Source organism: Halichoerus grypus, chromosome 14, assembly GCF_964656455.1.
Source record: "Halichoerus grypus chromosome 14, mHalGry1.hap1.1, whole genome shotgun sequence".
NCBI lineage: Eukaryota > Metazoa > Chordata > Mammalia > Carnivora > Phocidae > Halichoerus > Halichoerus grypus.
This window is the reverse complement of record NC_135725.1, coordinates 46,419,283-46,431,512: the sequence shown is the minus strand read 5'-3', so window position 1 is coordinate 46,431,512 and position 12,230 is coordinate 46,419,283. Positions and strand designations below refer to the sequence as shown.

Sequence of the window (12,230 nt, the reverse complement as noted above, 5' to 3'; positions counted from 1 at the left end):
CTCTCCACCACCCCACTGTTCATTTACCCCTTCTTGCCCCTTCCATTTCCCATCACTTATTGTTCTCTTTTGCTTGCATTCTCCCCTGCCATTCTTTTATGCTAGATTTCTCTTCATTAATCACCTCTGTTAGGTGTTTGAAGCAGTGAGCGATGTGTGTATTCGCAGCTGTCAGTCCACGCCCTGGTCCTTGGCCATAGTGTTACTTTAGCACGAGGGCAGAGACGTGTAGAAGGCTTTGTCTGCCCTGGGGAAGGAGGGTGCCTCCTGAAGGGGTCTGAGTGTGGAGCAAGAGACTGATAGGAATTCAGAAAGCAGGAATTTGCCTTCAAAGCTTTGGGAAGGTTCAGCGCAGGCTATTTATAATCCATCAGGGGATTAAAGAGAAAATAGGCAGGTTCTGGGATATTGCTATAGATCACCTAGACAAGATGAAAAGATAGAGCAGCTCAGGAAATGTGTTTACAGATAAGAGGCAAGTTGAAAAAGCCGGGCCACGATCATGGAGACTTTGACTGATTGCCCCTACCAAATAATGTACAAATGAATGTTATTCAACAACTACCAATATTGACCGGCAGCACAACGGTGGACAGATGGAGGCAGAAGCCCGAGCAATAAATCTCAGGAGCCTGCCCCTGCACGGGGTACCCACAGCCCTGACCTTTCCCTCTCGTCCTCCAACCAGACTACTCCCAGCTAGCTGTGGGCGAATGGATTCTTCATTTGTTCACTCATTTATTGCCACACATTTGAGCACCTACTCTGTGTCCGATCGGATATATTTAGAAGATGCAGCCTCAGCCCCAAAGGACCTCATGGGAGGGAGACAGGAAACAGACCCAGCCAGTAAAAATCAGATCATGAAGTTGGCAAAGATCAAAACAAAATGTACTGAAGACCTCAGAGGCACACCTCAGTCTGGGAAGTATCTTAGAATTAGGACCTGGTGTTTTTACTCTGGGATGAAAGAGTCTTGAGATATTCCTGCATGGTGGCGACATCCCCCTTCCCCCTTTTATTATCAGGATTAAATTACAAGTATCAGGAGACAGCATAGATCCAAAGTTCACTAAGAAACTGGAAGTGAGTCTGGAATGAATCCAATCCTCACCATTTCTTCTCCTGACCCACGACATAAGCATTTTTTAATATTCCTTGAGATAAAAAGATCCAAGCAGACCAAACACTCAACAGTTTATTTGTTAGAATGAAAATGTGGCAAAATTTGGGAGTAGATTTTTCTGAAGTTGCAAAGACGTTGATGACCAAGGCTGCACACATTGCTTCTATGAGTTAATACTTTTAGGGTCAATAAATATGAGGATAGCAGGTAGTACTTGGAAGATGGCAAGGACAACTGTACCCCGTCGTCACACATACCCTCTCCTTTTGAAGTCAGTAAGCTCTCAGCCACTAACCTTCAGTGTTGTGGGAAATTCTTAGGACCCTCTCAGAACAGATTCAGGAAGAACAGCTGGTGTATCTTAGTCTCATTATAAATGTCAGACTTCCTGGGCTCCTGGGTGGCTCAGCTGGTTAAAGCATCCTACTCTTGATTTTGGCTCAGGTTACAATCTCAGGGTTGTGAGATCAAGCCCCACTCTGGGCTTGGAACCTGCTTAAGATTCTCTCTCTCCCTCTCCTTTGCCCATCCCCACCCCCCCTCTAAAAATAAATAAAAATTTAAAAAGTCAGACTTGCATTTGTCAAAGTAGTTCCCCAATCTTCAGACATCCATGTAGGGAATTGGAGATGACTAATTGTTAATTAGTATCAAGGAGGAAATGTAGGAGCTGCTGTTAATCGGGCTGGGAGATTGGTTATAAGCACTCACTCACTAAAAATAATAAGCAGTGATTGGCTGAAATAGTAAGAAGTCTAGCAAACATTAAAACAAACAAACAAAAAAATACCACCACCATCACCCACTCCAGCATAATTAAATCAGAATCTTGAGTGGTGGGGTGCCCGGTACCAGCACTTCTTCAAGCTTCTCAAGAGATTCTTATAAGCAACTAGGACTAAGCAGCTCATGGGGGCTGCTAAACTTGGACATGGAGAGAACCCAGTAGCCAAGATTCAACACGATTAATTAAGGTGATAGCTGTAAATGTTGCTCAGCGCAGGAAAAATGGGATTGGGTTACTCTAAATTTGCTAGAGCGAGGTCCACAAACAGCCCAGGCCATCCTTAGGCAGTAGGGCGTTTGGACTGAAGCCTCCAGGTTGCTGGGGTCAAGAGTCCAAATGGAAAGCTCAAGAGCACAGGATGTGATCCCACCTCTGTGGTGCAAAGGTGTGAAGCTTTTGTTTCTGTTTTGAAAATCCAAAGTTGTTCTCTCAGAAAGACACGTGAAAGGAGTGGAAAGAAAATTTGGAGGGGAAGCCCAAATATTCGTCCAGTGGAAGCCAATTATCCTTTCTCATGCACGAGCAAACCTAAGCCAGGTCAGTCTTCAACAGGTGACAGAACTAGCTCCAGGGAAAGGTCATGAATGAGGAGCACAAGCAGGAGCAAAAGCTTCAGTGCCCAAAGCTTTGGTTACCCAAGATGCCTCTCTGAGGTATGGAAGCCCGGTGACTGTGATGGCTGATCTTATGTGTCAGCCTGACCCGGGGTTAAGGGAACCCAGAGAACTGTCAGTGAGGGGGTTTCCAGAAGAAATTAGCTTTACCCCGTCTGCTGATTAAGATGCTATCCTCCCTTAGACCAATGTGGGTGGGCATCATCCAACTCTGTGAGCGCCCAAAGAGAATAAAAAGTCAGAACAAGGCCAAAGTTTCATTTCCAACTTCTCCTGCCTTCAGATATTGGACACTGGAGCTCCTGGGTTTCACACCTTGGACTCAGGCTGAGTTATACCCACCAGCTTTCCTGGTTCTCTAGCTCATAGACTGCATATCGTGACAGAGCTCAGCCTCCATAGTCACATTACCCAAAGCTCATAATAAAACTCCTCTTAGATGTCGATCTATATCCTTTGGTCCTGTTTCTCTGGAGAACCCCAACTAATTCAGCGACCATCCTGGATTTCCCAGAGTGGTTTAGATTTCTCTTCCATTATCCCTGTATTGCTTCAATGCCCAGTGCTTTGAAATCCCAGGAACTGATGTCCAGTCAACAGATACCAATGTTTGTTGATCTGAACTCAAGGCTGCTACCCGCCCCCCCCCCCCGACCCCACCACCACCAAGTTGCCTCTCCTACACAGGACCAAACTAAGCTACTGAAGACTGTAACCAGCCAAAGAGCTGAGGGCAGGGACGCCCAGGGATGAAGGTCTGTCACGGTGGTGTTCCCACGGGACGTGCAGCGTGGAATCCAGCTTCCTTCTGGCATACAAACCACTGCTGCCCCTGCCTTCTGAAAGCCCAGCTCTGGGTCCTCCTTTTTCCTTCTCTGGGCTTCCTTTTTGGGTCCTACACTTCTATCTGATGGCAAAGACCTGACTCTGGCTCCCCCATTCGTGTGCATCTGGGGCGCCGGCATCTGCTTTGGGACGCTGTGTCTAGCACCTGGCGGTCTCTGTCCCCACCCCGGGGCCATCATTCTCCAGCTGTCTTGCCACCACCCCCGAGGGACGCCAAAAGCACCTTGTCAGAGCACTTATTTGCATCATTCATCTGGAAGACGGGGTGCCTTGATCACTCATCTATTTGGGGCAGCCAAGGCAACTGTTTTAAGCTAAACCAGTGGTTCTCAGCCCCGGCTGCACCCACGCCTGGGCGCCACTCCTAGAGGTTCAATCGGGCCTTAACAAAACCCACAAGCTTCCTTCAGCTTAAGCTTTTGTCTCTGTCTGGAGATCCCAGGAGGCGTGTCTGTGCACTTCAGGTGGGATCATTAGCTCATACAAAGGTCACAGGGAGGGAGTGACCCCCACTCCTGGAAGGCAAGAATGGAGATTACTCCCCCCCCCCCAGGACTGTGGCTGGTGATTGCAAGGACCTCATGCAGAGAGCCCCTGAGACTCAGAGCCACGGGGGACTTGGGTAAGTATCCCAGGTTCAAATGTTCTGCTCTGTTTTCCCTGGAATGGCTCCCGGGCATAAGGGTGCTTTGCTGGTAGTTTAGATTCTCTGTTATGACAGAGGATTCGGTCCAACCAAGGCAAGCCAAAGGCGGAGGGGGGGGGGTTGGGGGGGACGGGAGGGGGAATGATTGTCAGCACAGAGGCAGCCGCTCTTGCTTTTTGTTTTTCTAACTTTTGAAAGTTTAGCCCCGACGGCTCAAGCCTCCAATGATTTAAATTCACTTCTCTCCCGTTTCATTTCACAGAGGGCTCAAGGTGGCCAAACTCCAAGTAATTTTATACCTGAAATGACCGTATTCAGAATATGACATCACACATGGATAAGAACAGCAGTTTTGTTTTTTTTTTTTGTTCTAATCAAGATGCAAACTTGACTCTTTCAGTCTGGGTCACAACTCTCCCGCGGGTCGGCGTGTCTTCTCATGGCTCTGACGGGTCGGTTTTCTTCTGTACAGAGAACATCTTGGCTGGTGAAAGTCTGAACTGAAAATATGCAGGTTCTGCTAAGACAATCCTGTTAACCTGTCATTACACGCCAATTACATTGTTCCTTGTTTTAGAAATCTAGTTAAAAGAAACACACTAAGAAATCCATGAGGAGTAGCCAGCATGGGTTTCTTGGGTAGGGGTAGGGAATCTGCCTGTGGCAAGACATACCAGGGCTGGCATGCCCAGAAAATTCCACCTGGAAGAGGGAGTAATTGGCACTTGGCAAAGTTGTCCTCGCGTCTTAATTGGCTAGTGTTGGTTTAAAAATGTAATTTGTGTATGTATTTTTTTTTTTCAGGGAGACATTATGGTAAGCTTTTCAAAAACAGTACCCACTGAGATTGCTCTCTAGCCTGATTTCCTCTCAGGGTGAGGCTAACGTTTATGGCGAGTCTCGAGGTGTGGCGGTGGGAGAAGACTTCACCCCTCTGGAGTGGAACAGTCTTCAAGACTGGGCCACCTGCTGGCCTTTCCTACCCAAATCTCCTGAAGCTTAGCCACCATCCAGCCAGTGCTCTTTGCCTCTTGGCCTGATCTAGTGTGTGACAAGAATGAGAAAGTGTGAAGCAGGAGCAAACGTTCTCCCGCTGTGCAGTGAGGTTTGGTTAGATCAGAAAAACCCACTCCGATTCCTTTTACTGTACAGATAGGATTCAAAAAAATAAAAGGAGTATCTGTGACATAAATTTCTAGTTTTCCAACTCAGAGAAAGCATGCGGGGGGTCGGGGGGCGGCGGGGAAGGGACAGAGACAGTGAGCATGCGCGGGAGTATGAGCTACTCCAGGAAATGCTCAGCTGGGTGAGGGCCACTGGCAAAGCCTAGTATCAGCGCTGGGCTCAGACTCAGTGGTAGGGGCTCAGTATGTATTTGCGGCATCATTAATTGATTTCAATAGGAAATTTCCTCTTTATCCACAGTTGTCAAATTCCTGAGTGTCCTAAGAAGCTTCAGAGACGGGATGAACACAGGTTGCCCTAAAGCAAACCAATAAAAATGGCACTGCTCGGAAAGATGCCTTCGGCACCTTACTTACCACAGGTGCTCATTAGAGTTTTCTCTTTTCTCGAAGGTGTGCATTTGGCTGAGAGTATGTAAGTGGGCTACGAGCCTAGCCAAATGCCTTCTCTCTTCTGTACTTGAAACCCTATTCTCCCAGGCCGAAGAGTGGGTGACTACAGGGAAAATGTGACTCATTGCAAGTGTTGTTATTAAATCACCTTGAAGTGTCTCTTGTAAAAGATAACTCCCTGCATGGTAGCACTGTCTTTGACAAGAGAGGATTAGGGTGAAATTGCAATTACTTTGACATAAAGGAATGAATTAACTTTCCAACTTGCGTTTTTTTGCAAGGCACAGATTCAAGCCGCTTGGAATATAAACATAGAATGCACTCACAATAGCTTGGGGCACTTGAAAATTCCAAGGATCGGCCAGGGAGCCCTGGGATGCGAGGCAACTTTAGGAGGTGTTCCTCACCACGGAGGGGATGCCTGCCTGGACAGAAACCGCCCGTGTCATCCCCTCCCGTGTCAGCGGGGTTTAGAGGACAGTCGGGACTGACGCCTCCTGGGGCTGATGCCCACAGGCCACGGCTGCAGGAAGTAGAGGGGGGCCCTCCCAAGATTTGACTAGATCCAGCAAATATTGATGGAGCACTTACTAGGTGTTGGCCTGGGAGGGGAGGCAGACAGTCTTGGCTACCAGGGGCCTGGGGAAGTCAGACATGCAACCGAGTGGCCATGAGCCTCAGTCCATGATTCCTGTGCAAAAACACACATTTCTGTTTATTTTCTTGAACTCAAAGCTGACTAAGCTCTCATCCTGCCAGAGCAGCAGGAAATTCCAGCTCGTAGGTTTGCCCTGAAAGCCCAGGGCTTTTAGGAGGATCCTGAGAACGCAGGGCCTCTGGTCCCAAGAGCCTGGGAGCTGCTGCAGGCATCCCTATGGGCTCTCGGGCCTCCGATGGACGAGGAGGCTCAGGACGGCAGGCAGAGCGGGGAAGGCCATGAGTGGGCCTGGCTTCCCAGGTACACCACTCAGCCATCGCTCTGCGGTCTAGTCACAGCACCCCGGGCACGGCCACACGGCCGCCTTCAGTCTCAGACACAGACAGACCACCCCTCCCCATGCGGGGCAGCACCTAAGGCGAGGGCCCTGGCCACCCGTGGGTGGTAGGGGAGGGGGCATCGTTGTCCTGTCCCCGATGTATGTCAGACTCGCCCCTAACATCTTTTGGTCTTATTCTTGGCAGAAGCCATGCCAATATAGGGCTTAAAATGGTTAGAAAGGCCAAATTCTTAGAAAATGGGCTCGAGGGAACCACTGTACCCCACTTGGCTACATTTAAGTCTGGTTTCTCTAAGCTCAGCCACTGCCCCCCGTCGTCCACTCTGCCATTCTCCAAGAGCTGCTTCTCTCGCTCTTCCTGTCATGGGAGGCACGGCTCTCCCCCTTCATCTCCGGCATAGAGGTTAGTGTTTTATAGAAGAGCAGGCCCTTCATTCAGCTTCTACTTCCCCTCTGGAAAAATCCCCACAGCAAAGGAGTATAAAGCCTGGAACCCGGCAGAAATAAAGACATGGAAAAACAGAGGAACACCACCCATACATGAACACGGCTCACTAGGCTACACCACCAGGCCCCGAATTAGAAAATGCGTGAAGATTCTGCAAGAGGAACGATCCCAGCCAAGGGGACACACCAGGCTGCTTTGAGGGAAAGAGGGCCTCCTTGAGGAGTCATGATAGGGTTGAGATGTCAAGGCTCAAAAAGGAGTTAGCCAGGGGAAGCGTTGTTCAGATGTTTTCAGGTCTGGTCCAGAACGAGAGCGAGTGGAGCAGGCCTGGTCTCAGACCAGAGAAAAAGCCCGAAGTGCAGGAGGACAGTGTGGAGATGGTGATGGTGACCCAATGGGTGGCGGTCTGCCCTTTTCCTCCCCGAAGGTCTCCCCCTCCACTGGTTGCCTGACCGAGAGGACTGTCTACGCAGGGGCAGTACAGAGGAGAGCGAATCCGTGCGGAGCTGGGAACAGTGGAAGAAAAGCAACTGGGGCCCCGGCAACAAACCCATGCGCAAACCCAAGAGGTGATGGGGCTCGGAGCTGGCGACCCGGAGCCGACTGCTTAGGCTCCAGTTCTCACAGGCTCTTGTGAGGCTCTGGTTAGCAGGGCAGGCTCTGCTCGCCCTCCGCTCCACTCCTTCCCTTCCTGCTCGCTCGCTAGCTCTGGGCGGCAAGGGCCATCCCCGTGGGCTCCGGCGTCTGCTGGCTCCCCAGCCGGCGGGGGCCTGGGTGGGAGATCAGAGGTGGCAGGAGGAGGAAGGCCAGCTGTTTCTTCCCTTTCTCTCTTCTCTCTGGCGCCAGCTCCCTCAGGACAGAGCTGCCATGTCCTAGCTTCCACTCAGGGAGGGACCCAGCGCCCAGGCGCCCCTAACACAGACCCTCACCCCCTGCCCCCGCCTTAGACGTGGTAGGAGCCCTCTGCTTTTGCTAATCTCTAGGGCGGTCACGTTTTCTTGTTTGTCTTCTCAGCATCTTCTATCTCCTCTTTGTGTGTGTGTTTTAAGATTTATTTGAGAGAGAGAGAGAGAGAGAGCGCACAAGCAGGGGGAGTGGGAGAGGGAGAAGCAGGCTTCCCGCTGAGCAGGGAGCCCGATGTGGGGCTCGATCCCAGGACCCTGGGACCATGACCTGAGCTGAAGGCAGACGCTTAATGACTGAGCCCCCCGGGCGCCCCATCCCCTCTGCTTTAAACACCTAGTGGTTTGGGTTTTCCTGCCTAGACAGTAACCCACGCAGTGAGTAGCAGCACTGCTCTTCCGTGGACAGCTGCTGTGGGCTCAGCTGTGCTCCCCAAAAGATATGTTGAAGTTCTAACCTCCCCCCACCTATGCATGTGACCTTATTTGGAAGTAGGATCTTTACAGGTAGAATGAAGGTCATTAAGGGGGGGCCCTAATCCACTGACTGGTGTTGTTATAAAAAGGAAATTGGGCCACAGACCCACGCGTAGGAGAATGTCAGGCGAAGACAGACAGACAGACACACACTCTGGTGGCAGCGGCGAGTAAAGCAACTCTAAGTCACAGAATGCCTGGGATGGACAGGCGCCCCCAGAAGCTGACAGGTCTCAAGAAGGACGTGGCTCTGCTGACAGGATTCAGACTTCTAGCCTCCAGAACTGTGACCCACTAAACCCCGCCCCAGACCCCCACTTCTTGGTACTTGGTTAGGGCTGCTCTAGGAGACCAACACCCCAGCCAGGGCCGGTCCCCTGGGGAAGCCCCTTAGGTCCAGCTCTCCACACCCACCTTCAGCAGCCCGAAGTACCCCAGACAGACTGCCTTTCCCTGCACAGGGCTCGCCTTCCGGGAGACGTGTCCGAGCTGGTCTCCAAGGGCACAGCTGCGGGTTGGGCTCGGCCCGTGTGACTCTGTTACCGTCAAAGGGAGGTTGGGGTTTATCACTGTCAATGTCTGTATGGGTTTTCATGGTTTGGTTACATCCCCTCCCCCAACAACAGAAAAAAACAGAAACCAAGTTAACTTGGCCTCAAGAAAAAGGTGGGTGGGGCGGGGGGGGGGGGGGAAGACACATAAATCTGAAGAACCCAGAGACACGTGACAAGTCACAAAAGCACTCATGCACCTGTGCCTCTAGAAGGGACTGGAACCGGCAACTGGGCGCCCTCCATCTTACAGAGCACTGGGTTCTTCTGCTGCTCTAGCCCACAGCTCCCACCCCGACCCGACACACCACCAGCCAGAGAGAGACGATGACCCGATTCGCCTTTGGTTCAAGTGGGACGCTCACAAAGAAGAAAATCTGATTGGCTCAGCTTGGGTCAAGTGTTCAGGCCTTATCCAATCGGCTGTGTCCAAGGGGGCGAGAGCACACACTCCTTTAAGTCCGGGCAAGGTTCAAGCCGGGCAGGGGTTTCCTACAGGCTCTGCTTGCCCCAGGGGAGAGGTGTGTTCTGGGCCCGATGCCCTCGGGGCCGAGGCTGGGCGGGGAACTACGGCTCCAGGCCAAGCTCGGGCTCACCCCTCATAGTCGGGGCCCTCGGGACTCCCAGCTGGCCCTCACCAGACCCCGCCATCTGGATGTGCAACGTGAAAAGAGTAACCGGAGAATTCACTCTACCCTAGTTAAACCTGCAAAATCAAACCTCCCACCTCACTAAATGATGTGTGATTCTGTTATGTAATCTGTGGGTAATAATAGCTCACATTTATTGGACACTTAAAACAGGCCAGGCACTCTGCTAAGTGTTAAGAATATTCTCTCTGATGTTCATAATTCCGCAAGATCGGTTTCGTTATTCAGTTTCATCTCTGCGAACCACCCCACTCCCACACACTCTAGTCTCAAACACAAGGTAAAACGACTACTGTCTTCATCCTTCTGCTCCTTAATTGGTTTTTAAGAGGTAAGGCAGGCACATGGTTCAAAACTCAGAGCCGGAAGGGTGGAAAGCTAGTCTCCCTCCCATTTCTGTATCCCAGCCATCCCATTTCCCTCCCTAAAGGCAACCACTGTTACTGGTCTCTTACATACAAAACAAAACACAGGCATTTATGCTTCGTGTATCTGTAAAAATGGTAAATTCCTTTTCACATTATTCTAAACCTTTCACACTCCGTCTTGGTAGTGGTTCCTACCCGCCTTGCTGATGGTCTGGTGTAAGATGTGAGAGAGAAAGGAGTCCAGGTAACTCTAGTACCACTGGCTGAGACGGGGACAGGTGGTGTGGGAGGGTCGTCAGCAACAGATTCGGTGGCACAGGGAATCAAGAATTCTGTTTCAGACATGATACATGTGGTGGTGTGGCTTGAATTGGCATAAATCAAGTTGGCAGTTGAATGAACTTGCTCAATGGACAGGTCAGGGCAAGAGATATCAATTGGGGACCACTCCCTACTGACAGTACTTAAAGTCATGGGGCCAAGAGAGATTATACACTGAGACTCAGTCCACGGATAGGTCCTTTACTAGATCAGTGCTCCCAGAAGTAGCTTGGCTGGTCCACTCCTTAGCAAGCTCTGAACAAGACACCTGATCTAAGGGGGCTCACAGCCTAAGGAAAGACAGATGGTTATGAAACAATGTATTCTGTACTACATATAATGATGAGCTGGGTGTTGTGGGGACAGCAGAAGAGCAGAAGACTAATAGCCTGAGTCGTAAGGAAGACTTCATGCTGAAGATTGAATCTGAAAGGGGCCATGAAGGTTAAGTACAGTTTTCCCAAGTAAAGGAGGGGAAATATGTACAAAGGCGTGAAGGCAGGCCGTAAGAGAAAGTTCCATGAAACCAAAAATACATATCCTCTTCTAAAAGCTGCAGTCATGGTTAATGGAAAGACACGAAAAACATTCCCATTAAAATTAGCAACAAACCAAGGACTTCCAAATTCACTAGCACCTTTCAAGAGGTGTGTCTAGAGACACAGGCCAGCACAACCAGAGAAGACAAGGGGCTAACGAGTTCCAAACTTGCCAGAAGGGTCACAGTATGTGTAGATGATATGATCAGATATTTAAGGGGGAAAAATAAGAAACTAATAGGAAAAAAATACAAAAATGGATAAGAAAATTCAAAAAGGCAGCTATAAACAAAATTTAGACTAAATCAGTACTAAAAAAAATAGCCCAAAATATGGGAACAGTGATCAATTGTAAAATATAGAAGAAAAGATCCTACTTATAACCTGAGGAATAAAACTAGAATAAACCTAAGAAATTGGATTTCAATAACACTGGCAAATTTTTTTTCAAATTATAAATCATATATGAAAAATATATAGTAACAAGAATATCACACTACTCTGAGACCACCCAGGGGACGGTGTGGTCTGAAATCATTCTGAAATCACATGCGATTGGTAGGGTGCTATTTATTGGCAGTGAGGGAATTATATTATTGCCTGCATTCAAAACTCGCCAGTATGTCCTTCTGCTTAAAATTGTCTGATTTGAAAACAAATCACAATTTAAAATGGGGAAGAAAACAAAAATTCTTGTAAATGGCAGACTTTTTTGAACATTTTATTGTAGGCAATTGGTGGTAAAATAAGCAAATTTACTTCTGTATACAGAGAGTATTAAATCCTTCCCCCCCCCCCATACCCACTAAATAAATATCAAACAAAGAATATTCAATTCAAGTAGCACCAAATCATGAGGCTGCTCAGGATCCTGCATAGACTGGCCTGCCCTGAGCGGTCCTCATCAGCCTTGGTTTTTTCCCAAACCATCACGCAGAGCTCTTGGTAAAAGCTGATGCTCACTTAAAGCTTGTGAAATGGAAGAGGCAGGTGAGGGTCTTGGATTTTCCCTTGGCATCCAAAGAGCTGGGCTTTTTGCGTTCTCAGCACAGAATTCTCTAAAGGGAGCCATCCACTGTGGACAGTGTACTCCGTTCCTTCTGGCCCCTTCGAGAGTTTGTTTCAAGAATCCTACCCAGAGCCCTGCCTTGTGTTTATATTACCCCAGACCAACAGAACAGGGTGGCCAGACTCTATTCCAGCCTTTTTCCCCCCAAAGCCTGAAATCTTCAAAACCTCTCTCGGGGTGTACTGGAAATCTCAGTGTAGACGCATTTACCATAATTAGATTCAGCCCACTGCGGTAACTGTGGTACGTGTGATGTAATTAGCAAAGCAACCAGTTGAATGCATTTGTGCAGCTTCTAAGGCATTCTTCAA

The 12,230-nt window shown here is 49.2% G+C and overlaps 1 long non-coding RNA gene across 2 annotated transcripts in view; it reads right to left on the bottom strand.

Moving 5' to 3' along the window:
- LOC118529696 (uncharacterized) overlaps window positions 1–12,230 on the bottom strand; it is a 406,664-nt gene that overhangs the window by 5,543 nt on the left and 388,891 nt on the right. The window contains exons 6-7 of one of the 2 annotated variants that reach the window (XR_013443636.1): window positions 6,188–6,287; window positions 4,319–4,519 (exon numbers count right to left, since the gene is read on the bottom strand). This is a non-coding gene — a long non-coding RNA (uncharacterized LOC118529696). The remainder of the gene's footprint in view (window positions 1–4,318; window positions 4,520–6,187; window positions 6,288–12,230) is intronic. The other variant, XR_013443637.1, reaches the window with a different exon arrangement.